This window comes from Rhinatrema bivittatum, chromosome 10, assembly GCF_901001135.1.
Source record: "Rhinatrema bivittatum chromosome 10, aRhiBiv1.1, whole genome shotgun sequence".
Taxonomy (NCBI): Eukaryota; Metazoa; Chordata; class Amphibia; order Gymnophiona; family Rhinatrematidae; genus Rhinatrema; species Rhinatrema bivittatum.
In genome coordinates, this window is record NC_042624.1 from 118,629,273 (window position 1) to 118,654,700 (window position 25,428).

At 46.5% G+C, this 25,428-nt stretch overlaps 1 protein-coding gene across 1 annotated transcript in view; it reads left to right on the forward strand.

Annotated features, from left to right (window-relative positions):
• Positions 1-25,428, forward strand: part of LOC115099848 (phosphatidylinositol 3-kinase regulatory subunit beta-like) — a 41,135-nt gene that overhangs the window by 12,117 nt on the left and 3,590 nt on the right. The window lies entirely within an intron of this gene.

Genomic DNA, 25,428 nt, shown 5'->3' on the forward strand with positions numbered 1-25,428 from the left:
GCCGGCCACAGCCCCAATATATTCCCAAAGGAAGGGCAGGAAACTGCCAGGTCAGTAAAAGGCAAAGGGAGCCCTGAGCCTTACCCGCAAGAGACACTAAAATCTATAATTAACGTCCCCCCGGGCAGGGAGCAGGCTGGGCACAGGAACGTTGCAGCTGGTGGCTTCCCTCGGGCCTTTTTTTCTTTTCACATATTTACTGTAGGGTGGAAATAAGAGTTTGAATGTTCTCTCCCAAGCCGACTGCGTTCACACACAGCGCGGCAGCCAGGTTGACAGGGGGGCAGTTTAAGCATTTAAAGGGATTTTCAATCCCAATGCACAGAGCAGGACTGACTCGGCACTGTCGCAGGCAGGCAGCCCAATGGACTCCGCCGACCAATAATCTCCTGCAAATACAGCAAAACTGGAAGAGCTTCTGGTGCTGGTGTCAGCGCCCGCTCACTAGCGCCCCCCTCCTTCCATTGGGTGTCACTGCGGCCTGACCTGATTATTCCAGCAATCTCTTTCTCGCTCACCCATGCTAGTGTGTGTGGAAGTTTGTTTTATTGATCTTTTTTCACTCATAATAATTTCTTGTCATTTTTTTGTCAGTTACTGATCTCTTGTATAATTGTTTTGTATTTACTGATCGAGGTGGATTGATTGGGTTATTTTTTTGGAGATCGTTCACTGGAAAAGGAGCTAGTGTATGGGATAAAAAAAAAACAAAAAACGATATCCTAGTCAGGGGGGGGAGGAGGATTCCCCGGGGCACAGATGCAGTCCAGACGTGCTCTCGGTCCCAGAGCCATGAAATTGTTTTACCTGGAACGGCGCGAGAGGGTGTCCTCCAGGGAAATTAATATTGCCTCTGGCTCTTAGACAAAAGATGAACTGCCTGAGGTTTTGGAAGCCGCCCCGGGCTATGAGCAGAATTCATCATTGACTTCCTGGGAGTGTCTGTGTCTGATTTTTGTTTTGATTTATCTCAGAATATGGCCTTGAGTGGATGGTGTTTGTCAGCAGTTTACTTGATTTGACAGTGATAGGACTAAGATTTTTGCTTTGTGTTTTATTTTAGACTAGGGCTGCTATGGAGGATATTATCTAAGACTGAGTGGGCCTTTTTCTTTATATATTTTGTTCATGCTTATATGAATTTTCCTCTTTGCTTTGGGGGTTGCTCTTACTACGACATCCATGGTTGGCAAAGGTGTAGCACTGGCAGTACCCATGAGGGGAGCTGCATCCTGCTGTCTCAGCCACAGGAGGGCGCTGCAGTACTTGGCGTGAGTCCGGCAGGGAAGGCGCAGGAGACTGTGGGATGGTTCTCTGCGGGAAGGAGAGGGGACCTGTGGTCGAGGATAACCAGAAAAGAAAGCAGGATGTTAATTAACGGGGATGTGACCCACTGATCATCATAGGATCCATGTACTGGGCCCTGAATCTGTAGGCCCCCTTACAACTTGACCTTAGAGTTTCCAGAATGATACTTATACCCAGTCCTGTATTTTACTGGATTGGTTGGTAGATTATTTATGTTTGGGTTTTGTTAGCCATCAGTTTCCTCCTCCTTTTGGACTCCTATCTCAATTCCCACCAGCCCCTAGATGAGACTACAGCACCTTCAGCCGCAGCAGTAAAAATGATTCGGGGAGGCAGGGAGTGCAGCTGCCCGTGAAGCACAGCACAAATGCAGTGCTGAGCCAGCCCATGGATGTTGCCAGTGAGTGATGGCTGAGACTCCATCTCACACCCCCAGAATCTGTGACTGTGGCCTCCACAGCATCCTTAGGCCTGGCTGCATTTGTGGTCCTGCATTTTGCACTGACATAGAACGAGGGCGAATGCCAGAAAGGACTGGCGTTTAAAAGCCCGGGCTGTGATGGATTAAAGTTAATGAGGAAGAACAAAATTCCCTATGGACGCAGGGGTCTGGCAGAGAGGAGACCACTGGCCACATTGCAGCTAACGATCTCTAGAGACAGAAGGACACAAGCACAGATGCATGCAGGTCTCTGTGCAATGAATATCAGTAAATCCAACATCTTGCATGGGAAGAAGATCAAAGAACTTGGGCCTTATGGGGCCAATCTTTGCTGGCATGGGGGCCATGGGTCCTTAAGAGGAGTCCTGGTGAGACGGTGCTCATTATCTAGAGCAGGGGTGAGCAAACTTTGAGCCTCTGCCCTTCCATCCATACAATTTCTGGGCCCGCCACCCATCAAAGTTGGGTTACGTTGTGTATATAACATACATTAGATATATAAGTCAAAGTCTCTCACCAACTAATCAGCTGTTGAACCCTTTACCAAATAGCAGGCAATCACGCTGCCAGCCAGAAACTCAAAATTCCTGAGGTAGCTCACCGTAACGGCAGCACAAACTCCTTCCACTGCCAAGCACGTTGTGAACCAACACAGAACCCCGCGAAAAAGACACTCAAAACCTATACAGCAGGCCTGTCCTAACGTATCAGTGCCTGTGAGAAAGCAGCACTGTAAATACTACGCTGGGTCCCAGAATAGATCCCCACGCAGACACTGCACGCTAGCACAATCTCTCACCTTAGTCACAGGCGCAGAGCCTCGCCAAATACAGAATAAAGGATCACAGATTAGACAGAAACTGAAATGGAAACCCCAAGAAGCCAGACTCTGTGTGTAACAATGGAAAAACAGAACCACTGTTCCTCATAAAACAAATAAAATCATGAAACGTAACTTTCTTCTTCCCCGATGCCTCATACCAAGATCACCCCAGGTCCCTCCCTTCCCAGATTACCACTGAGGGCTTCCTTTCTCCGTTAGCGGGAGGCTCCTTCACCAGACCTGGAAGTCACGCTCATCCCCGGAGCGCTGGTGACTCCGCCTCTCCCCCTGTGTGGTTCGTCAGCCCTAGCCTGGTTTCTGGGGAGCGCTCCCGAGTCTGGCTGTGTCCCGGGAGTGGAGAAGGTCCGCTGGTCAGGCGCCTGAGTGAGTGCCTTGACTCTGGGGGGGAGGGAATGGAAGGTCAGCGAGAGGCATGGAATCCACTCTTCTCCGTCCTTCTATTATTACTTTAGACTCAGTCGGCTCAGCATTGCTGTCTCTCGAGAAATCCACATCCTCGCTGGTTGAAGTTACATCAACATTTACTGCTCGTATCCAATCTGTTGAAACAGAGTTGGCTTCTCATTCCCAGAAAATTAATGTTTTGGAACAAACAACAAGTTTCTTCTTTTCAACGAGGTCAAGAGGCTTTGGTTAAATCTGACATTTCCCATTCCTGAAAACTGGAAAATACTGAGAACTCTCTTCGCTGTTTAAACCTCAGTCTAATTTGATTTGCTTAAGAACTATACATCTGAGGTTGTAAAATTACTTCCTACAGCTGCACCTACCATCGCTAAAGCTTACATGACAAAGTCCTCAGATTTGAATTTGATGGTTCTTGCTCAAGAACCGGATTTGAACTTGACCCAATTCTGGGAATCTTCAGTGGATACGGTTATTTCTAAACGTGGGCCTTTTGTTTTGGTTTTTCCTCAAGACAGAGGTCTGGTCTTAAGATCTTTTTTCCGCCTTAGATTGTCCTTTTTCTGGCCAGCGAGTCTGGATATATCCAGATATCACACGTTCCACTTAGGAACATCGTAAAAAAATTTTCTTTTAATGCGTTCAGAGGTGCAGAATTTGTTTTGCGATTCCCCTCTCAATACGTTGTTACTCACCTTGGATCTAAATATGTATTTTTTGACCCTGTTCATCTACGTAGTACCTTGGATACCCATCCCCTGCCTAGGTTTTATTAGTCGGAACTTAGTAAAATCAGGCACTGCCTCTTCTCTCCAAACTTTCTTTAGTGGTTTATTGTAATATATATTGCTGGTTTGTTTGTTTTTCATCTTGGATTTATTTATTTATTTAACGCTTTTTTTATACCGACTTTCTTGATACAAATCAATCAAAATGGATCTCCCTATTTTCCTTAATATTGTATGGGATCTGGTTTGTGCCATATACTGACTGTAATTCTTAATTGACCTTATAATTGTATTACTGGTACCCACTTTTCATGTATATTGCTGCAAATTATATGCTTGTTAATAATTTTGAAATTTCAATAAATATAAAATTTAAAAAATTAAGAAACATAAAGCAACAATTTATAATAGTAGAATCATACTAATAAAAGAATAAATATTCCCAAACTACTGACAAATAGAACAACATCTATTAAAGTCGTATACATTTTTGTAAATTTCCCAAGCACCAATAAAATATTTCAAAACAGCACATATATCAAATATCACCCAATAATTAAACCTAATGAGGATAAAAAAAAAAGCTGAACGCATGTAAACGACCTTGCATTTTAAGATGGCGAAAGTAGCCCTTGATGGCCTGGACTTAAGTCTTTGTACGTCATGCGTGGATGAAGTGAGACAATGTGCAAGATCTACCTACCTAGGGTTTCCTTAATGATTACTGAGCTTCCGAAGGACTTCTACCACTAACTTTCAGAGGTGGCAATGAGTGGTGTGGGAAAGAAGAATGAAGTTACCAATACCTCCATCAGCCTGTTGGTCAAACAGGCTGATGGAGGCTTGATGCAGAGAAAATTCCTGTCTCTGTCACATGGCGATGGTGCCGCCCCCATTAAAAGACTTGCAAATAGACCGTAGTGAAATGTGGTTTCCCTCTAGGGGCCGGGAGGCTCCTGCTGCTTGACAAAGGGACATGTTACATGGCAGGAAAATATTAAAACGAGGAATCTCATTATCCCTGTGTTATTGGCGGCTGCTGCCTCTTTGGTTCTCTCTTGCATTTTCTTTGTTTTGATTTTCATCGGTTTAATGAGAACAAGAAAGTTTCTGGACCTTGACATGTGGCACCATAATGCCAGATCATTGCACAAAACTGTGAGGCAGTAGCACAGAGCAGCATCTGAGATGGGAACCAGATGAGCCAGTCCTGTTGCTATAATTTTGTATATTTTTCCAGTTGCACCACAGTCGCATGCATGCCAGCCATTTTCCGTTTCCAGTTTTACCAGCTTTGAAGGTTTGTCTGCTAAGTTGAGGGAATACAGCTGCAGAGAAATTGCTTGTGGACGGTGGGAGTTTATGGCCCCGGTCAGCAGGAATCCTGTGTTCTGGATCAGGCAGACATCCAAGTTTGCCATCCAGGCAGCTAAACTTTTTCTCCAATCAGTCCTCAAGACAAAGATTCTTTAAGTTTGAAATTATTTATTGTACAGGTAAATTCTACTTACAATTGTTGCATCTCAAACATGAGCCCCAAGGCAAAGATCTTTGGTAACTGGAGACAGGGTAGCAGGAGAGAGGAGGTCTCTTGTGTTGCAGGAGTTAGTTTATGGTAGAGGTAGGAAGCATGAGGGATATGAGGCTGATTTAGTTTTCAGAAGAAGGCAGTAAGAGAAAAGGTAAAAACTTGATCGTTTCAGGGAGTTTTACAGAGCCCTGCTGGCTCAGAGGGAAGCATGGGGGGAACTGAACTCTCGTCGAGAGCTGCTAAAGGAAATGCCTCCACAAGCTGGGGGCAGGGGGCAAGGTCCAATGGCAGCGAACCTAAGAACCATGTGATGCAGGGGGAGCATGAAAGGAAGTCCCTTGAGCCTATAAGGCACCTAGGAAGACTCAAGTTAGATTGAGAGGCATTCAAGCTCTTCCGATAGTGAGAGAAAGTGGAGGGGGGAGGGAGCGACTCTTAAGGGCAAAGGCTCCTCTTAAAGGCAAAGGCTTACAGACTTTTATCATGGGTTACAGAAAGTGTTTCAGCATCAAGAATCCTCAGAAGGGAGGGCTGCACTAAACACAGTTAAACTACAGTATATACAGATACAAACATGTACCCACTGCTGGGGACAGAACATCCTGGTTTAGCGATGAAGCATGTGTTGCTCGTCTGGGAGTGCAGTTTGCCGAACAGACACAGAAGACTTCTGAGCAGAGATCTAGGTTCATTCCTAGGAACCGTCTGTAAAAAGCAGTGCAGTTACAAGAGTGGGAGGTCACACGTGTGCTGTGTGTGCAACGTTTTGTTGGCTTTAACTAAAGCAGGGATAACTTCATGCACATGGTGTCTTTTTTTTGGATCATGGAGATGGTGCATGAGAGTATAGCACCGAACAACCGGTCAGTAACTGAACATGACAGACTGGGCAGACCCCAAGCAAGTGCAGTACATCTCATCTGGAAACAAAGCAGCAGCCTGTCTAGCAGGCCAGCAGCGAGGCTCACCTTTACCTGGGGTCTGTTCTCACTTAGAGGTGAACTGGCAGCTTTTTCTGAAGGAAGGACTAGAACAGGAGGGCTTGTAGAGGTCAGCACTGGGATGTATTTGAGTTATCGGTGCAGGGACTCAGACTGGCTTACTAAGGAAGGTGGGAAAGGATGAGCCACACTAGATACCCAATTTTTCAAAAGTTAAGTTTATATACAAATAATATACAAAGAAAATCTGGTTAGATGTGGTGATGTAATTGGACTGTGGGGAAGAGAACTGACCATAACTGGCTTTGGAAAGGAATTGCTTTCTTTAATTTTTTTTTTTATTATGCTATGGATTTGGCTTCAGATGACTTCCTCTGGATTCGCCGTAGATGTAGTTGTGAGACATTGACAAGAAAATTGGCCCAGGGCTGATCAATTCCGGGAAAGAGTGAAATGGTGATTGGAGTCAGTACATGAACCGATCACGGGACACAGCTAATTGCAGATATTGTGGACCCTGCTCATTACTATGTGATGGCCTGTGTGGTCTGCGATCCCCACTGACCGCTCCTCTCTACAATCCCCATCACTCCCTCGGAGCTGCCCTGTGTTTGTCTCATACTTTCTTGATTGCAGATACTGTCTTTGTCTCCACCAGTTCAATGTTGAGCCATACAGCCACTTCACTCCCTGTAAAAAAAAAAATTCTTTATATTAGTCCTGAGTCTACCCCCTTACACCCTCATCCCATGACCCCTCATTCTGGAGCCTCTTTTCCATTGAAAGAGGCCCTGCTCCTGTGCATGGAAACCTTGGATATATCTGAATGTCTCTATCCTATCTCCCCTATCTCACCTTTCCTCTAGGGTATAGAAGTTTAGATCTTTAAGTCTCTCCCCCTATGCTTTAGAATGAGGACCACTGACCATTTTAGCAGCCTCCCTCTGGAGCGACTCCATCCTGTTTATATCCTATTGAGGGTGGGGTCTCCAGAATTGTACTCAGTATCCCAAGTGAGGTCTCACCAGGGGCAATATCTCCTCCCTTTCTCTGCTGACCCTTCCTCTCCCTGTGCAGCCGAGCAGCTTTCTGGCTTTTACCCACACTTTATCCACCTGTTTGGCCACCTTAAGATCATCAGATACAATCACCCCCAGAGCCTCCTCTTGATTTGTGCGTAGAGGAACTTCATCTACTAGACTGCACCTCTCCCTTGGGTTTTTTGCAGCCCCAAAAAAGAAAGTTGGGACATTGTCAATGTTCCACCTGTTTCTGAGCACTCGTTCCTCAGTTATTTTTACAGTCATTGCTGTGGTTAATGTATTCATTCTTAAAATCATAAGCCCTTGTATGGTAGAAAATGCAAATACCTGCTCTTAGTTTGCCCATCTCAGATTGGAAAAGAACACATTGTCAAAGTCCCTCTCATCTGTAGGAGTGGCACTGAGTAATATTTAAGTGGTGAGCACTTCAGTGACTGACAAGAGTGGCCGATGTCTCCGAGCGGGTGAGTGACACTGCCACTGGCTCCCGGATCTCTCTCTCTGCGGGACTCCGGCAGGCTCCTGCCATCATTCGTGCCCGCTGGAGATTGACTCGGCCAAACCTTACATTCTGTGCCCTTGGCGAGGCGGTGACTCTTCCCTCCCCCCCAGCTCTCTTTTTGAAGCGTGTGTGCAGCTGATGATGATCTGCTTGAGGTCCTTGTTTTAAATAATAACAGGAGACGTGCGGCGAGGGATTCTGAATGCATGAACGTTTCCCTGCTCCTTCCAGCTTTGAAGGCACCGCAGCAGGGAGAGCTGTCAGCTCTGATTTAGGGAAAAGCTGCTGGGAGCAGAGAGGACGGGCCTGGTAAACAGAAGTGCCGTAGTCATTTGCCCCGTCTCCCCTGCCCAAGAGCGCAGCGAGCCAGGTGCCCGCCTGCACTTGCCAGCGTGGTGCTGGCATGCTTCGTCGCTGTTCCCCCCCCTCACTCACGGACCAGGCTCTGGCAAGGGGAAAGCACCCAGCACTGGCGCAGGTGCCACCGGCAGGGGGGCTTGTTGTGGCACGGGATGGGCTGGGAGGTGGGGAGAGCGGGCAATGCAGAAAGGGGCAACAGCAGCACCTCCTGGGGGAGAACCCGCAAGGTCGCGGCGGAGAAACCTCAGCTCCATTACTCCGTCAGCGCTTTTCTGCAAGGCGTGCAAGCACTGAGAAGCCTCCCAAAATCACGCCATCGTCAAACCGTTCCTCCGCATTGTAATAGCAGAAACTCTCTCATTACAGTACTGAGGCGCGGGGCATGCATTATGTATAAGGTCTGTTGGTGCTGTAATGAAACTTGCCCGTATAAATCCTGCAGGCTTCAAATAATTTATTGACAGGCGGGAAGGTCCAGAGGAGAGCTGAGCAAATACTTCTAGACTCGTGCCGATGCCGGCTGCTGCACTGCCAGTTCAATCTTCTAACACAGGCTTGCAGATCCCGGCCTCTCCATCAGATAAGTAATTCTCGGTTGCAAGGATTATCTGTTCGGAAAGTCTCAGTCAGGCCTTGCCTGCAGACAGGATGCTCTTCACAGTAAGCACTCTTATGTTCACAGAAAGATCTTCTCAGCGTCTCTGGGGGGTTGCCTTTCCTGCAGGGGACAACATGGGGGTGACGTAATCTCTTCCAAATGCTGGAAAGGTGATAAGACCCGCAGCACCTCTGAAATGGTGTTTGGGGTACACTGTGTGTACCTCAGGGGGGTCTCTTGCGGTTGAGAGGGAACACAACGGGGTGAGAGCGCAGATCTGGACGTGGAGACCATTTCTGTGCCACTGGCAAAGTTAATGAATGGTAGCAATTTCCTAACAGATTCGAGCCTGAGAACTGGGGAATTTGTGACGGGTAAGAATTTCTCTCTGATGGACTCAGGAACTGGGATCCTTCCCTGGGATGGCAAGGAGCTCTCTCTATACCCATCTTGCTATGGGATGAAGGTCTGGATCCTCGAATTCTCTGGGTTGGCCCAGCTGGGCATTGCTGGAAAGCATTTATTTAACCATGGAACCGAGGTCAGCAGGATGTGCAACCAAACTGCTTGTTGGACATTAAAGGAGCCATTTTGTAAAAGCCCACATACGTTTTAAATTCAATACATGCAGGCTTTACGCTAATTTCCAAAGGAAAAGTACCTGTGCAGGGTTACTCCCGCTGATAACTGCCCCCAAGCACAGTGACACCTGCCCATTACTGCCCCCACGCAGTTACACCCGCCCATTACTGCCCCGCGCACAGTTACACCTGCCCATTACTGCCCCCTGTGCAGTTACACCCGCCCCTTACTGCCCCGCGCACAGTTACACCCGCTAATTTGTACGCAGAGGGTTTTCTTTGGCGGGGGTAAATGTGCTGAAACTTTGGAAAGCGCAGAAGTGCGTTCCAGACTGTAAGCAACTAGGGGCCTTGGTATTAGCAGCCAATAAATAAATAAATAGCCCCAGCCTCTGCAGGAAGCGCACACAGGGCACCTGGGTCTGTGTTTAGCAGCCAGGTAGAGCCACTGTTTCACGCGTGTGCCAGGGTGCAGGTGCACGGGTGCTTTTAATGCTCGCACTTTGTAGCTCTTTTTTATGGTTTTTTCAGAGAAGCTTCCCACACGAGCTGGCGCTCAGGTCCTGCACCTGCTGCTTGCGTGGAGGAGGAATGAGCAAGGGGAACACAGCACGTGCGCGTTTGGAAATCCGGATGTGCGCACGCTTTTCGCGCCCCTGACCTTAACGCGCTCCTGCGAATGGCGGGTGCGGGAGTGTCCCCAGAGGAGGGACGCAGGCAGGTAAATCGCTATTTGCTCTGGTGAATGGCTTTGAAAGTTGCCCTGGGATTGCTCGTATTCAAAGCTGGTTACTGCTTAACTCTGCGGTTGGAAAGTTTCAACCTTTATTTTAATTATTCTAATGAGGAAACTGCACTGCTCAGGCTGTTATTTGTTAACTGTCAGGCTCGAAATAAAGCAACTGCAGGGAAACGGCGGCGGCTGCTGCTGTTTGCTCTGCGCTCTTCCCACACCAGAGGCCAGGACACGCGTTCATGTGATCCTGTCAGGCCTCGGCCGAGCCTGGGGAAAGAGTGTGGATTGATTGATCTGACGTCTATTCCGCTTTCTTGTGGGACAGGGCCTGTGGGGTGTGAGGGGTGCGCTGGGCTCAGATTCAATCCATGCAACAGGCTGCACTGATTGAACACCCGCATGGGCGTGACTGTGATAAGGTCCAGCCGGGAGGCTTGGGGAAGTGCTGGGTAGAGCAACCAGCTAGGGGTAGGACAGGGTTTCACCTCGTTGTAATCAAGGAATCATAGTCCAGTTTTCTTTGGGAAATCAGAAATATACAACAAGTCCATGCATGAAGCTAAACCAGGATTGCAGCTGCCTGTCCTACTACTCCCCTACTTATTTCTGTAGTGCTCCCAGATATACACGGAGAGAGGACTGCTCTTACTGGTAACTGATCCTCCGGGGCAGACGAGAGACTTTCCAGATGGAAAGGGACTGAATATGTTAATCTGTACCTTGTTTGTAGTAAGGAGACACTGAAACGAATGGGAACTGGGATCGCCTGTGGGGGCTTTGACTGCACACCACGCCAGAACACGCCGTACCCTGCCTGCTTCATACTAGATGCTTGTTACCAGCACCAGGCCACTTGCTAAGGTTGGAAAGTGTCGCTGAAACTGGTGTCTTCTAACGGAGTTATGTGTCTTGATTTAACGGTTTCGCAGTATGAGAGACGTTTGTTCAGGAGTCATTACAACGGGAGTACGACATCACGAAAGGAATCTTGCACAGCTCGCCATGGCACCGGGGCCAGACGCAGAATGCTGGGCCTGGGTCTGCGGTTCCTGGCTTAGCAAGCAACCTTCGCCACAAATACTCGGCAGTCCCGTCTGCTCAGGCTCTCAAACTGCCGTGGATCCACCCGCACCCCCCAGCTTTCGGGATATCCATAACAGTGAATATACGTGAGATGCGTACACCGGAGAATCAATATATGCAAATTAATCTCATGCATACTCTCTTGTAAATATCCTGAAAACCCAGCCAGTTCTGTAAGCTTTTTATTCCCCGCCCCCGCGTCGTGCCTGTGCACTGTACGTTAGGCTCAGGGCATGGCCTCTGTCAGTTTGGAAACAGAATGAGACTGTGCCTGTCTTCTCTCTTTTTCTCTCCTTTCCCATATACAGGATCTGAGGCTAAGCAATGCTAGCAGCACATTTAATCACTTCCCCCTCCAAACACCTCCAGGCTGTGCTGCCGCTGCCAGATTTCAGCAGTTTTCTGGCCCAGCAAGCAAAGAGCCGCACAGGGGAGGCCGGAGAGGTTTTTGCCCCTCCCATGGCTTCGTGCACATCTGACTAATAAGAGGCTTAGCACTAACACAAAACTGCTGAGAGTTGCAGGTACCTGATGAAGTGGGACCACATCCTGTGCCGAGGATGCAGGCAGCCTGAGCCCCACTGTGCTTTTCCCCTGTGCCTCCAGCATTTTAATAACTCAGAAGGAGAGAGCCACAGCCTGGTGTCCTTTATTTTGCATCACTCGGAGCACAAATGTTCTGCCAGCAGCTTGTGCCTCCAAAAAACTAAAGCTTGCACAAATGATGTCTCCTCCTTTTTACCGCGGCAGCCCATTTGCATTTTGCATCGGGCGCCGCGGAGAGGTGGATGGGCGCGCATTAATCATGAGCGCGCGGATATTGCATCGGCCTGACGGTACTGGAGTTGGGGTTGCACCGTGGCCGAGTTCAGAGGCGATATGATATTTTCCATTCTTCCGCACACTGAGCCGAGGCTTTCAACATATTGTATGAGCTCACGGACTGCGAGGATTAACTCCGTGTGCAGTCAGTGACTTGGAAAGGGTCTGGTATTAAAGTAAAAGATGAAACAGGCTAGCGTCTGACTCAAGATCCTATCCAGCAAGGAAGCTTGGGGTTTCTGCCAGTGATTGCTTTGTACATTTGATGCAATATTGATTTCTGAGCAGTCTGACTTGCTTTAATTGGACTTTCTTAATTAATCTGTTAGCAGAAATATATTTTTATTTTATGCTATAGGGCAAAAGAAATTACTGTTAGGGGAAAAAGGGACGAGAAATGAATCTTGGCAAGTGCAGACTTAGAGATATTCACAGCCCCCAGTTTCCTGCAGCAGTTCAAGGGATGGCTCTGTGACAAACGTTACAAAATTGTGGCAATTTTTGGAGCATATGCAAATATATGTACTTTTATGTAAATGAATGTAAATTTGCATTTTACTTTGTAAAAATAAAATCGTTTTCTGACACTTCTTGTGTCCAGTTAATTTACTGAGTTATCTTTTTGGGTAAATGCATCGATCACTATGATTTCAGGAGGAAGGTCAGAGGGATTAGGGAATGGAGAGGGGATCCAGGTGATGGAGGAGTAGTGAGGCACAGAGGAAGAGAAGGGGGAGGGGGAAAAAAGGCAGGAGAGAGAGCCCCCCACCCTTCCAGTCCTCTGCACCCTTTGATCCTAGCAGGACAGCGCAGGTGGTGTGGGCTGGGTCCGCATCCTCTTCTCCTTCTGCTGGTGGCCAGATGGTTGCATCCTCTTCTCCTTCTGCTGGTGGCCAGATGGTTGCAGCTGGAACAGAGCAGTTCCAAGCACAGAACAGGACCCTGGCAGCAGAGGAGCACCAAGGCCGCACGGCACTGTCCTAGCAACAAGATGCGACTGATGCAGGGCGTGGAGGGGGCAGAGAGGTCTCCCAGGCTGATTCCTCAGGGAAGTCGTGGGAAGTTCTCAATTTTGCAGGAGAGTGGGGGGCCATTGCTTATAGAGGGTCATTTTATAATATTTTGCAGAAGTTTGTGGGCTGTTGCAGGCAGAGATTACACCAATTTTCAAATCAATTTTACATACAAGTTTCCTTTGAAAATTTTAATTGCAACAAAAATCACAAATATATTTGAACTATTTGGGACTTTTTGACCTATGATTTTACAGTGGATGCAGTCTTAATCTGAGTTTGCACGGTCTTAATAATGAGCATTTCATGGTGTCTTTATATGATGGTCATTTGCACCGATTATTTATATCTATAATCTTGGTTGATTATTTTGTTGAAAATTATTCCAGCAAAACCACCCATACGGACTCATAGCTGCTAATTAGTGCTGGGAGATTTGCCAAGAGAATCTATGCATGTAAATCCAGCCTTCGCCCCCTCTATCTCCTGAATGTGGGTGAATTTACGTGCATATTGGGCCGGCGAGTTTATAATCTGCCACTTTTGTGTTTTACATGAGACATGGCTAGGAGAATTTAAATTACTCCCTCTGCTCCCAACAGGAATGAATGGCAACTTGTAGTTAATTTTCATTGTGGTGCTAGAATATTTAAATTATAATATGTTATTTATTTATTATTTATTTATTTTAATTTTTTCTATACCGGCATTCGTGATAATATCACATCAAGCCGGTTTACAATAAACAATGGGTGATAACCGGAACAGAGAACGAAATAATATGAACTATAAATAATATAGATGCAGTTACAATAAACAGGGAGACGTACAACTAGGAGCAAGAAGAAGACAAGATAGAAACTTTAACAAAGTGTATAAACCTGTAGAATGGAGGAATTTCCAAAAATGGATGTTTGAGATTTACAATGAATTGTTGAAGAATTTACGTTATAACTTGCAGGCGCAATCAGAGACTTGAAGAGAATTGTAAAGTTATGGGCTGGCAGCCTTAATTTAATATGTATTTAGCTAATGCCATTACACCCAGATAGTCCAACTGCCTTAACCACATCTTCTGGCAATGAATTCCAGAGCTTAATTGTGTGCTGACAGAAAAAAAGAATGTTCTCCAATTTGTTTTAAATGTGCTACTTGCTAACTTCATGGATTGCTCCCCTAGTCCTTCTATTAGGTTAGGGCTCTTCAGTTTGGAAAAGAGGTTTCTGAGAAGGGGATGTGATAGAGGTTTATAAAATCATGAGTGGGGTGCTGGGGTGCAACAGATAAATAGAGGACAGTTATTTCCCCTTTCAAATTGTCCTAAAACTAGGGGCCACACCATGAAACTAATGAGTAACAGATTTAAAACAAATCAGAGAGAGAGTATTTTTTCACTCAGCACATAATCCAGTGATGGAATCTGTTTCTGGAGGATGTGGTCAAGGCATCTTAGCATAGCTGAGCTTAAAAGGGGTTTGGCCAAGTTCCTGGAGGAAAAGTTCATAAACTATTGTTGAGGGGGGTTCCATTTCCTGCCCCTCACAAGCATGCGGGATGTGGCTTCGGTTGGTCTGGGCTCTCAGCAGACTCTGCCCTTTGGGAGGGAGTAAGGTCGTGCTATAACATCCCCTGTTCCCACATGAGTAGGGAGGAGAGGTTTTGACAGATGTAAAGAGTAGATTCTAAGCCCTGGAGTCCTAAGCAATGTCTCGAGCCCTCTCTCACTGGGGGGGTTCCATAGGGGCTTATCTTCACCTGAGCGGGTCCCTGAGATGTTTGAGAGTGGAGGTTCCTGGGACTTCAGAAGAAGCTCTAGCAGAGTTTGAAGGACCGGATTACTGGGAGGAGCCAGGAGAAAAGGTAACCTGACTAGGAAAGTCACCCGAGTCAGACTGTTTCTGCTAAAATCTGCCTGAGACCCGCAGGAGAGCGAGAGGAAGAGAAAAGGATATTGGAGAAACAGATTACCTCTGCCAAACGGATACTAGAAGGGCCCAGGGAAGAAGAGGGTACCTTCCCTGAAGAGCGGACCTGTTTGAGAGACAGTTGGAAAGAGACTGTGATTTCTGTTGGTGTCCGTGCACTGTCCCATATGTGCTGACTTTTTTAACTTTGTATTTGCCAACATAGTAAGGACGGCAGAAAAAGACCATCTGGTCCATCCAGTCTGCCCAGCAAGTTATTTATGGTAATAACTGCCGTTCCGTGCAGGTTACCCCAAGCCTTAGGTTAAGAGTAGTAATATAAAAAAATCAAAACCCAGAACAAAATGACTGCTAGCACCGTCTTTACAGGGTGAGCAGCCTTCCCACTAATTCATCCAATGCTGCTGCTGCTGCTTTGCTTTCGGACCTGGCTGTAGATGCCGTCCTGCACTTTTTCTCTAATGTCCATATATCACTTGTCCGGACTGTAAAGGTCGGGGCCCGGCCCTGGCTGATGCCTGAATCCCCATCCCCCACCAAAGTGGCAAGCGATGTTGCAGTTGGGTGCAGGCTCGTTGGTTAAGGGCAGGAATCCTCCTGCCTTCTGTGAGGGGAAGTAGCTTTTTGCCAATAAAGTTGGTTTGTTTTTTTCTTTCGTTGAACCACAGTGCTGGCCTGAGAATTGATTTTTGGCGCGACTGACGGGTGTGCAGAAGATCCCCCAGAGTGAGTGAACCCTAAGGGCCTTGAAAACTGCTGTGTTTTGCCCTTGGTGCAGCCTCCCCAGGACCTTGCGTGGTCTGTGGCCCTCTCCTTGTGTCCTGGACCAGAATAGGATAGGGGTCTCATCATTATTAGCCAGGGAGGAGACCCACCGCTTATTCCTGGGAGTCAGCAACAGATCATGGGATCTGCGACAGGCGACAGGCTTACTAGAGCTCCGGATTGGCCACTGTTGGGAAAAGGATGCTGGGCTGGAAGCACCTTTGACCTAACTGAGCACAGAATATCTAATACTTGTATCTTATGCTCTTATATTTCAAATGCAAAAATAAAATGATCTTTCATGATTCAAAACCAGTTTTCTCTAGCATTACAGGTTTATGTGCACAGCTGGCAGGTTCGAATGCTGTGAGCAGATCTGCTTGTTAAACTACCTGTAACTGGGTCTGTACTTTTCCCAAGGCTTAATCCTGTCCAAGAGTCCAGCAGGACATGGTCGCCACCACTTAGAAACCACAGAGCACAGCACCGTCAAGCAGGACAGCAGGAGTGAGAGAGCAGCGAGCGTGGAGAGGGGAGTGCTTAAGGGCCCCCTGCTGCTCTCTCACTGACAGGACTGGAGTGCATCACCCAGATTATTCTCCTTGCTCACAGAGGGACCCCTCCCTCAACCTGGCACTTGCTGAGCCTCATGGAAAACCCGACCCATCCTTTCTTCCTGGCTGGAGTGGGCCTGGCGCTGGTGGTGAGCTGACCCAAACATCTGCAGAACCTGCAGGCGGAAAGGAAGCCGAGCTCCCCACTCAGCTGTTCCGTCTTACGGGATTCGTATGGCTCCAAAGCTTCTTGCTTCAGTCTGCTACTGAGGTTTCACCTTTACGTAGGTGGTCCTGGCAAGGTTTATTGAGGCTAGAGCTAGTCAAAAAAGCAACCCTTGCAACAGGTCAAATTTTCCACTCAGACGGCAGCAGATGTGTGCTTGCTCTGTTCCCCAAACCCCAGGATGACTCTGTCTAAAAGCGTAAAGCCAGTGTGCCAGCGCCTTACTGTGCCACTGAACACTTTGACAGCTGCGGAAGGGAAATACGCTGCTTCCCAGCAGCTGTGTGGACGTTGCTAAGAGGTCATGTGTGATATGTGGCAATAATTGCTGAGTTAACAACAGGTACTAAAGAGATGGCAGCTGAAATGGATGTTCTTAAAAGCACAGATACAATTAAAAGCTTGCATGTTCTTGGTAGAGCGAAGGGCACAATGAAAGTAAATTTTTCCTCTTTCGTGTCTGAATAGATGCTATGAGACCCTGTGCATTTAGCAGCTGCTAGCAATGTTCAGAATAAAAGGGCAGTGAGGAGCCATGGACTTCGGACTGTGCATATCACCTGTGCAGCTCCAAGACTAGAAACTCTGTTTTACTAAGGACAGATCTACAGGATCTGAGGGCGATAAAATGAGCATTTTTGCACAGCTCTACAAATACCCAGGAGAGAGAATACTGCATCGGAGAGGTTTAAAACAGGAGTAGTAACTCCATTAGCAAGGCTTCTCCCCATGCATGAAGTCACTGCGCTCCTGGGCTCATTTCTACCGCAGATCATCCCAGGCCGCCTGTTGGAGCAGAAGAGGTGGCAGGGATTCATCCAGGTGAGAGGCCTGTGCAGGGGTGAAGGAGACACTCTGGTGCCTTATGCAGCCGTTGATGCTTTTGTACGAGTGACACTTAGGGAGCGTGAGGGCTCTCAGCAGCGCTTCCAAGCCCGCTGGGATAAAACTGCCTGCCTTCCTCCCAGCAGGGCAATGTCCGTGCTGAGTGAATGTGTTCAGTCTCTCAGATATTTCCTGGGTGGATGCGGTGAGGTTGGCCTGCTGGGAAAGGTAGGAGTTGATCCAAAGGGCTCTGGAAAGGTATAAAACACTGCTAAAGACGACACCGTGTTTTTCATGATCTGCTCCCAGGCTTCACTTCAGATTCTCTGTCAGTTTTCACTTCGTACAATCCCCAAAGATGCAGTAAAGGCTGGGCCTAGAACTTGACAATAACAAACCACGGCAGATGGGATGCCCTGGAGGAGGACGAGGAGGGGAGCATGCGATGGCAGCGGCACTATTGAGATAGAAATATCTTTCTTTACTCACATTATTCCCTTATTTAATTACCTCTCATTTTCCCTCTGCATCTCTCCCTATTCTCGGTTTCTGTCAGCAAGCAGGAGGTGCCTTGTAATGTTTGGCCACACAGACATGTCCACGTGTGCATATACAGAGATGTCAGCATACGCACATTCACACACAGCCACACCTAGGCACAGCCGCCACGCATGCAAGTGACCACCAAACGTGTACATACGAACACAGCCACATATACACATAGCTGCACCTGTGCACACACCACATGCAACCAGCCCTCTCACCTGCACATATACACACACAGCTTGGATGTCTGATTTGGTCCAAAATACAAATGGTTTCTCTCCATCCTGCTGTAAAACAGCTAAAATTTACTATCAAGATCTGCTGCAATCAGTAGGGACAAATTAAATCAGCCAGCACAGAGGCAGTGCGATGTACCCTCAACCAATAGAAAGAGAAAAAAAAGTACGAGACTATCACTATTTGATTTCTCTTTATTGAAACTAAAAGAATTACAGGGGCAGAGGAATTTGGCTGCCATACTGTTACACATGCAGGGCAGAGTGAATTGGTGGGGGTGTGGCACTCCATGAAATAGATGGCACAGATACAGCCATTATAAAAATCCTGCAGGAAACAAAGTGCACCGTGGAATCCTTGTGGATAGAGTGTGATGGGTAAGAGTATAGCAGTGGGTGAATACAACCAGCCACCTGGCCAAGATGAGGAAACAGACTGTGAAATGCTAGCTGAAATTAAAAAGCAAATAAACTTGGCAACACAATAATATATTTATTTAAAAATGCTTCTATTCTGCAACTTCCAATACAAAATACTGTCCAGTGCAGAGAACATTTGTTACAATCATAATATAATTAAAATGGATAATGGGAGATTTTAATTACCCCAGTTTTGATTTGGCTCAGAGTGTTATCAGGACATGCTAGAGAGGTTAAGTTTTTCGATGCCATAAATGACTGCTTCATGGAGCAGCTGGTCCCAGAACCAATGAGAGGGGCAACTACTTTAGATCTAATCCTCAGTGGAACGCACAATGTGGTACACAGGGTTATGGTAAGGAGGCTGCTATGCAATAGCAATCATTATAAAATCAAATTTAATATAATCACTGGAGGGAGGACAATAAGTAAAACTACTGCAGTAGCATATAACTTTAAAAAGGGAAACTGACAGAATGAAAAAATTAGAAAAAATGTAAAAGAAGTGGTTGCAAATATTTAAAAGTTTGCATGAGGCATGGGCTTAAAGATACCATTTTGGAAGCCCAGATAAAATGTATTCCATACATTAAAAAAGGTCAAAGGTAGACCACATACAAGTATTCTTGTGTTCAAGTTATCAAATTCATAAATTAAAGAATAAAAAAAAAAAAAGGTAGACCAAATAACTGCCAGCATGAGAGAGTCATTTGGGTTGCTAGCTGAGCAAGGGGCAAAAGAGATGCTTGGGAAGGACAAGGAAATAGCAGAAAAATTGAATTAATTCTTTTCCTCTGTCTTTACTGAGGAGGATGTTGGGAACAGATCCATATCTGAAATATTCTTTAGTGATAGAGATTGTGAGCAACTAAAACAAATATCTGTGACAATGGAGGATATAATAGATCAGATTGCAAATGAAAGAGTAACAAATCATTAGGACCAGATGATATCCATCCCAGATTTTTAAAAGAACTAAAACATGAAACAGCTAACCTGTTACTAGTAATCTGTAACCTATCATTTAAAACGGTCATAATACCTGATATAACACCAATTAAAAAAATAAATGGGGGAGCTCCAGGGTGATCCAGGAAACTATAGACTGATGAGCCTAATGTTGGTCCTGGGCAAAATGGCCACCGCTTATCCAGCTAAAAAGTTAGCCGCATAAGTTGTTGGCGTGTAGTGGGTGGATCGGGGCAAAGCAAGTTAGCTGCATAACCTATCTGGCTAACTAGCAATATTTGGAGTCAGCTGTATAAGTTATAAGGCTAACTTAGACGCGCCCGCTAGAACTTATCCGGCTTAGTGCTTACTTATACGCGTATATCTAGCTGTGCCGCCGAGTACACATCATAACTTAGTCGGATAAGTCGTATCCGGCTAAGTTACTTAACTGGCCAGCTCTGAATATTGGGCCCTGCAATTTTTACACTGTCTATTTAATTATAATCTCACCTTCAAAACTTGGAAAATGATGATTTTTTAAAAATGTTTTTCCTGAGGCTTGAAAAATGTAAAATGTCAAAATTCACTGCCATAAGAAGTAATGGGAGGGTGGACGTATGCCAGCCTCGGGGAGGGCTAAGTATCCTCAGGTCGGAGGGTCTGTGTGGGCTAATGAAAGGCAGATATTTTATTTGGTTGTTTGTGGGCAGAGAGGAGGGTGTTAGCAGTGTGTCTACAATGACGCTGCCTCCTCCTCCTCCTCTTCCTCCTGTGTGCTCTGAATGTCTTTTTTTTTTCCAGAACATTTTATCATTTAAGCCGGTCCTTTCTGAACATCTGTGTAACCCCTGGGTGGGATGGCTGCCATAGACTGAACCCAGAGGCACCCAGAAAGAGAGATGGACCCTATCTGCTCTCAGTTTCTCCATGGATAGCCTCACACTTCTCCCTCTGGGGGTGGAAGCTTAGCTTTAAAGCCCTTTTGCATGAAACACAGCGCAAGCCCCCGTTCCTTCTCTGATTACAGCACTGATAATAGTCAGTCTTTTGCAGCCAAAAATCACTCTGAGAAACAATGTGGTTTCCAACGTCTTTACTGATACTTGATTAGATGACTGAAGAATATTTCCAGCTCTCAGATCAGATTTCAAATAAAAGTCAGTGAACATGCAGGCAGAAGAAAGATTAATACATTTGTGACCTCACTCTTCTAGTAAGATCTCTATGGAAGCAAATTTCCTTACATATGTGCCACTGTTCTATGTAAAGCCCCTTATCTTGTTGGGCAGTTTATTGTTATATGTAAACCGGAGTGATTTGTAGTCTCTATAAGAACCTCGGTATATAAAAAATTAAAAATAAAATAAATAAAATAATACTATGTGATCTCCTTCTTCTCTTTCCAGTTATTCAGATTGAAGATAGCTCAATCCTCCTTCCACTCTCCCCTCTGTAGAATAGTTAGAATAAAGTCCCAATAATTTATCAGAACGTAAGTCACAACTCTGGTACCTTTTAGATCTCCTTATGACAGCACCAGTGGGCACTCTCCTCTCAAGGGCAGTGAAGACAGTGGTTTGCTGTTTTATGAAGAATAGTAATGTTTCTAGTTTTGCATTAATGCACTGCATACATAGTCTGGCTTGATGTGGTTTACAGTTCAGTTTTATGTTTCTAGGATTACTTTATGGTCCCTTTATTCTGCATTTGGTGAGGGTCTGTTTGCATTTTGCATGTGTGTCTGAGTTGACGTATTCTGCTAGTGTGGAGGTTCTGTGTAGGGATCTATAGAAACTTGGCTGTTTCTGTCTTCCTAATAGGAGGTGTATTGTCATTTTGGGCCTGGTGTAATAATTGCAGGGTTGCCTTTTTATAAGTAGGGTTGTGGCTTTCTGAGGGAAAAGCTGACACTCAACACACATTACAATAGACCTTTACTAATTTCACGGGTCTTTTTTACTTTTTTGCAGGGTTTTGTTGTGATATTTGTACCTCAGAAGAGTGTAAATTTATTTTATTTATTTATTTCCGATTTTTATATACCGGCATTCGAGACAGCAGTCACATCGTGCTGGTTCACATAGAACATGGGTGCATCGTAAACATAGTGAACATAGTAAACATAACTATAACGATGGTGCTGAAAAGGCAGTTACATATAACAGGGTGGTAAGAACTTGGCTGAGAAGGAAGAGAAAGGACAGGTTATTAATTCACACAGGTATTTGTTTTTGTTCATATAAATCATGTAAAAACATTTCAGGTAAATGTTTTTGTTCATGTAAAATCTATTATTATAATTGCATCATTTGTAATTGTGCGAGGGGAGGTGAGGGCAGCAGACTATAAGTTTTGCTTAGGGCGTCCGTCTAATACCCTTGCCCCGGCCCTGCCTGGAGAAGTTGCTAGAACTCTGCCAGAACTCTTCCCTTCCTTCATGTAACCCCACAATGGAAATCTCCAAAAATGGATTAAAAGAGCAAAAAAGCCATTTGAAGTAGGTCAGATTAACAGGCTGAGCCACACAGGGTAAAACAACCAACCCTTCTGGAATAAATTAGTAGAACAAAGAACAGGAGGCAGAGCGCTCCTGCCTTCAGGAGATCCAACCTAAAATGGTGCCTAGTGGTGAACCAGCTCAGCCTCCCATAGGGGGAGGAAAATGCAAGCCTAAATCTCCCAGAACCTCCCCAGCTCCTTCTGTTAAGGAAACCAAAGGTCCCTTAGGCCGACAGGAGGCCAAACTCTGACTTGTCATCTTTTCCTCCCCAAACCCTTCCATTTCCGACGCCTTTATAGCAACCCAGAGAAGGCACAGGAGAGCACTGCCACCTGCGAGCTAGGTGGGGCTCACAGAGCAGGATAAAGCCTCTCGCTGGCCCCATCGTGGTAAACTGTGATAACCATAAGTCCTTGTCCTTACAGGAAACTGCCGGTGTTGTGTGTCGCTGCTGTACTGTACGGGAAGCGTGTGCTTGACGTGTACGTGTGAGCACGCGGGCAGGAAGAGTCTGTAGGCGCTGATGTAGCCGCATTGGGCCAGATGTGTGGTCTGGGGCTGCGCTGATCCTGCTCGCTCCTCTCTGCACATCCCTGCGATTGCAGGGTCATCAATCACCAGCAAAGCACTGGCAGCGTCCTCTGGAAAAGGTTCAGAGAAATCTCAGGCTGCCTGCGAGCCGGGACAGCCGTGATTCCTTGCACAGGAGAAGAGATCAGCTTCTTCCAAAGGAAACCATCTTCTTTTATTTCCACCATATGCCAAGTGCGGGAAAAAAAAAAGTAATTAAACTGAAAGATCTCAACTCCTCATTTCAGCTGCATTTCTGCAAACGGCTTAGAGTGGGTTGAGTCAATGAAATGAATGGGATTTATTGATTGGGGCTATTCTAGTTCTGATCTCTCTTTGAGGGTCTGGGATCTCAGTGTCCCTCGTGTGTTGATGCAATGCCCTTAGGCTCTGGATTCTTTCAGAAACAGCTCGTCCAGTCTGGACAATTTTGCTAAGAAGGTAACTTGTTGGAGCAGTACAGATCTATTACTACAACTGTGTAACGAGAGAGTCCTGGTGCCGCAGGGACTCAGTCCACTTATCAGCGTATGGGGAGGCCGTGGGCTTTACTTTCATGGGGTGGTTTAGCTGCTGAGAGGCTGGGCATGGCTGAATGGGGGGCTCAGGCCTGATTTACTGTTGTCAGTGTCTGCTTCAGATAGTGAGGAGAAGGATCCCTTGCCACCTTATCAGGGGAGTCAGGTCACTAAGGGTCTGGGCGTTTCAGCCCCCAGGCAGATGCGGACCCGGACCTGCCAAGGACCCCCCAGAGCAAGGAAACAGAACATGGGAACTGCAACTCCCAGCAGGCAGCAATAGGGGCTCCGGGGACAGGGATTCTGAGAATAGGGAGGGCGGAGGCTATGACCTCACACATGATAAGAGTGAGCAGGGAAGAGGAGGACGTGGACCTTCTGTCTGAGCCACAGCGAGATGCTCTGCAGGAGATAAACTTTGATTTTGGATGGAGACAGGGGAGTCCTTCTAGCTAGAGGAGGTCTTGTGAACTGTTTGAGTATAAACTTTATAGAGAAGATGCTGATACGGAGTTTCAGGAAACTGTGCTGCTCTGGAGGGCTATTTTGGCTACGAGAATTCAGCCTGGCCTTCTTCGCTTGTGTAGCCCCCCTGTAGTTTAGCTGTGTTAATGGCTGGCTGATAGCAGTTTAGCCCGAGGATTGCTGTATAGTTTGCGACCCCTGGCCTGCCAAAGCTGGCTGAGAACTGAGTGGCTCGAGAGCCCCAGGGCCACACTCGGCTATAAAGAGAGGTCCCAGTAACTGCTCTTGCACTGAACCCAAGGTGAGAGGAGCAATCTGTGTTCAGTGCACCACAGGTCAGCGCATCTGGCCGGGACCTTCACACTATGTAATTGTATCTTTTAACCAGTCCATTTGCTGTAGGTGTGACCTGCTCTGAGTATTTGTGGTGAATGAAGCGGAATATAGATTTGAATAGATAAATAGATCTGGTTGGGAGCTGATGGAGGGAAGGCGAGTCCCAGAGACAATCCAGCTGTGAGGCAGGTGCTAAACATTTCCCATGCTATTGCCTTTTATTATATTGTGTGCAATTCCGTGATGCAAAAGAGTCGCGGTGAAGCAGGGCGGCCTGGCCTATCGGGGCTTCGCGCATGCCCCAGTAGGCCAGTCACGTGGTTGACTGGCTAACTTGTGCCGGGCCACACGGAGGAAAAGGAGGACCCTGTCAGTTGGGCTGCCCGGCCTTCTTTTTGCTGATAGTGGCCTCTTCTCTTCAGGGTTTATTGTTTGATGTTTAATGAGGAATGGTGATGTTTCTGTTTTTACATTGTTGCACTGCATACGGAGTCTGTCTTGTTACAGTTCCCAGTTCAGTTTTTGTCTGCATGTTTCTAGTTATACTTTGTCTCTGTTCTGTATCAGGTGAGGGTCCATGCATGTGTGACTGAGGTGAGGTATTTTGTTAGCATGTAGTTTCAGCTTGGCTTGTTCTGTTTTCCTAATAGGAGGTGTATTGGTGTTTTAGGGCCTGGTGTATTATTTGAAGTGTTGTCTTTTCATAGGTAGGGTTGTTACTGTTTGAGTGCTGGCAGTTAGTGCTCTTTTCGCATGAGAGGTTTACTCTATTGTAATTAAGTTTACCTAAACCTTTCTGAGGGCCGTCTTGCTTTACAATGCTCTCAATACCATATGACTGCAGGTGTCTTTTTTGCAGAGTTTTCTGGTTGGTACCACAGTAGTGCATGTAATTAATACACATATTATAAGTGATATTTTTACCTTAGAACAGTGAATATTCTTTTTCATGTACAATCTGTTACTATAAATGCATGATTTTAATGTGTCTGTGGGAAGGGTGGGAGCAGGAGTGTGTGCAAGGCTGTAAGGTTCGCCTATGACACCTAAGACCCTCGCACCAGCTCTGGCTACCCGGGCTCCACAAGAGAAAGCAGGATTCCACCTGGAGCTGTAATACTGCGGGTTAGTGGCTCTCCCCAGTCTCGGCTGTAATACTTTGGGTTAGTGGCTCTCCCCAGTCTCGGCTGTAATACTTTGGGTTAGTGGCTCTCCCCAGCCTCGGCTGTAATACTTCGGGTTAGTGGCTCTCCCCAGTCTCGGCTGTAATACTTCGGGTTAGTGGCTCTCCCCAGTCTCGGCTGTAATACTTCGGGTTCGTGGCTCTCCCCAGTCTCGGCTGTAATACTTCGGGTTAGTGGCTCTCCCCAGTCTCGGCTGTAATACTTCGGGTTAGTGGCTCTCCCCAGTCTCGGCTGTAATACTTTGGGTTAGTGGCTCTCCCCAGTCTCGGCTGTAATACTTTGGGTTAGTGGCTCTCCCCAGTCTCGGCTGTAATACTTTGGGTTAGTGGCTCTCCCCAGTCTCGGCTGTAATACTTTGGGTTAGTGGCTCTCCCCAGTCTCGGCTGTAATACTTCGGGTTAGTGGCTCTCCCCAGTCTCGGCTGTAATACTTCGGGTTAGTGGCTCTCCCCAGTCTCGGCTGTAATACTT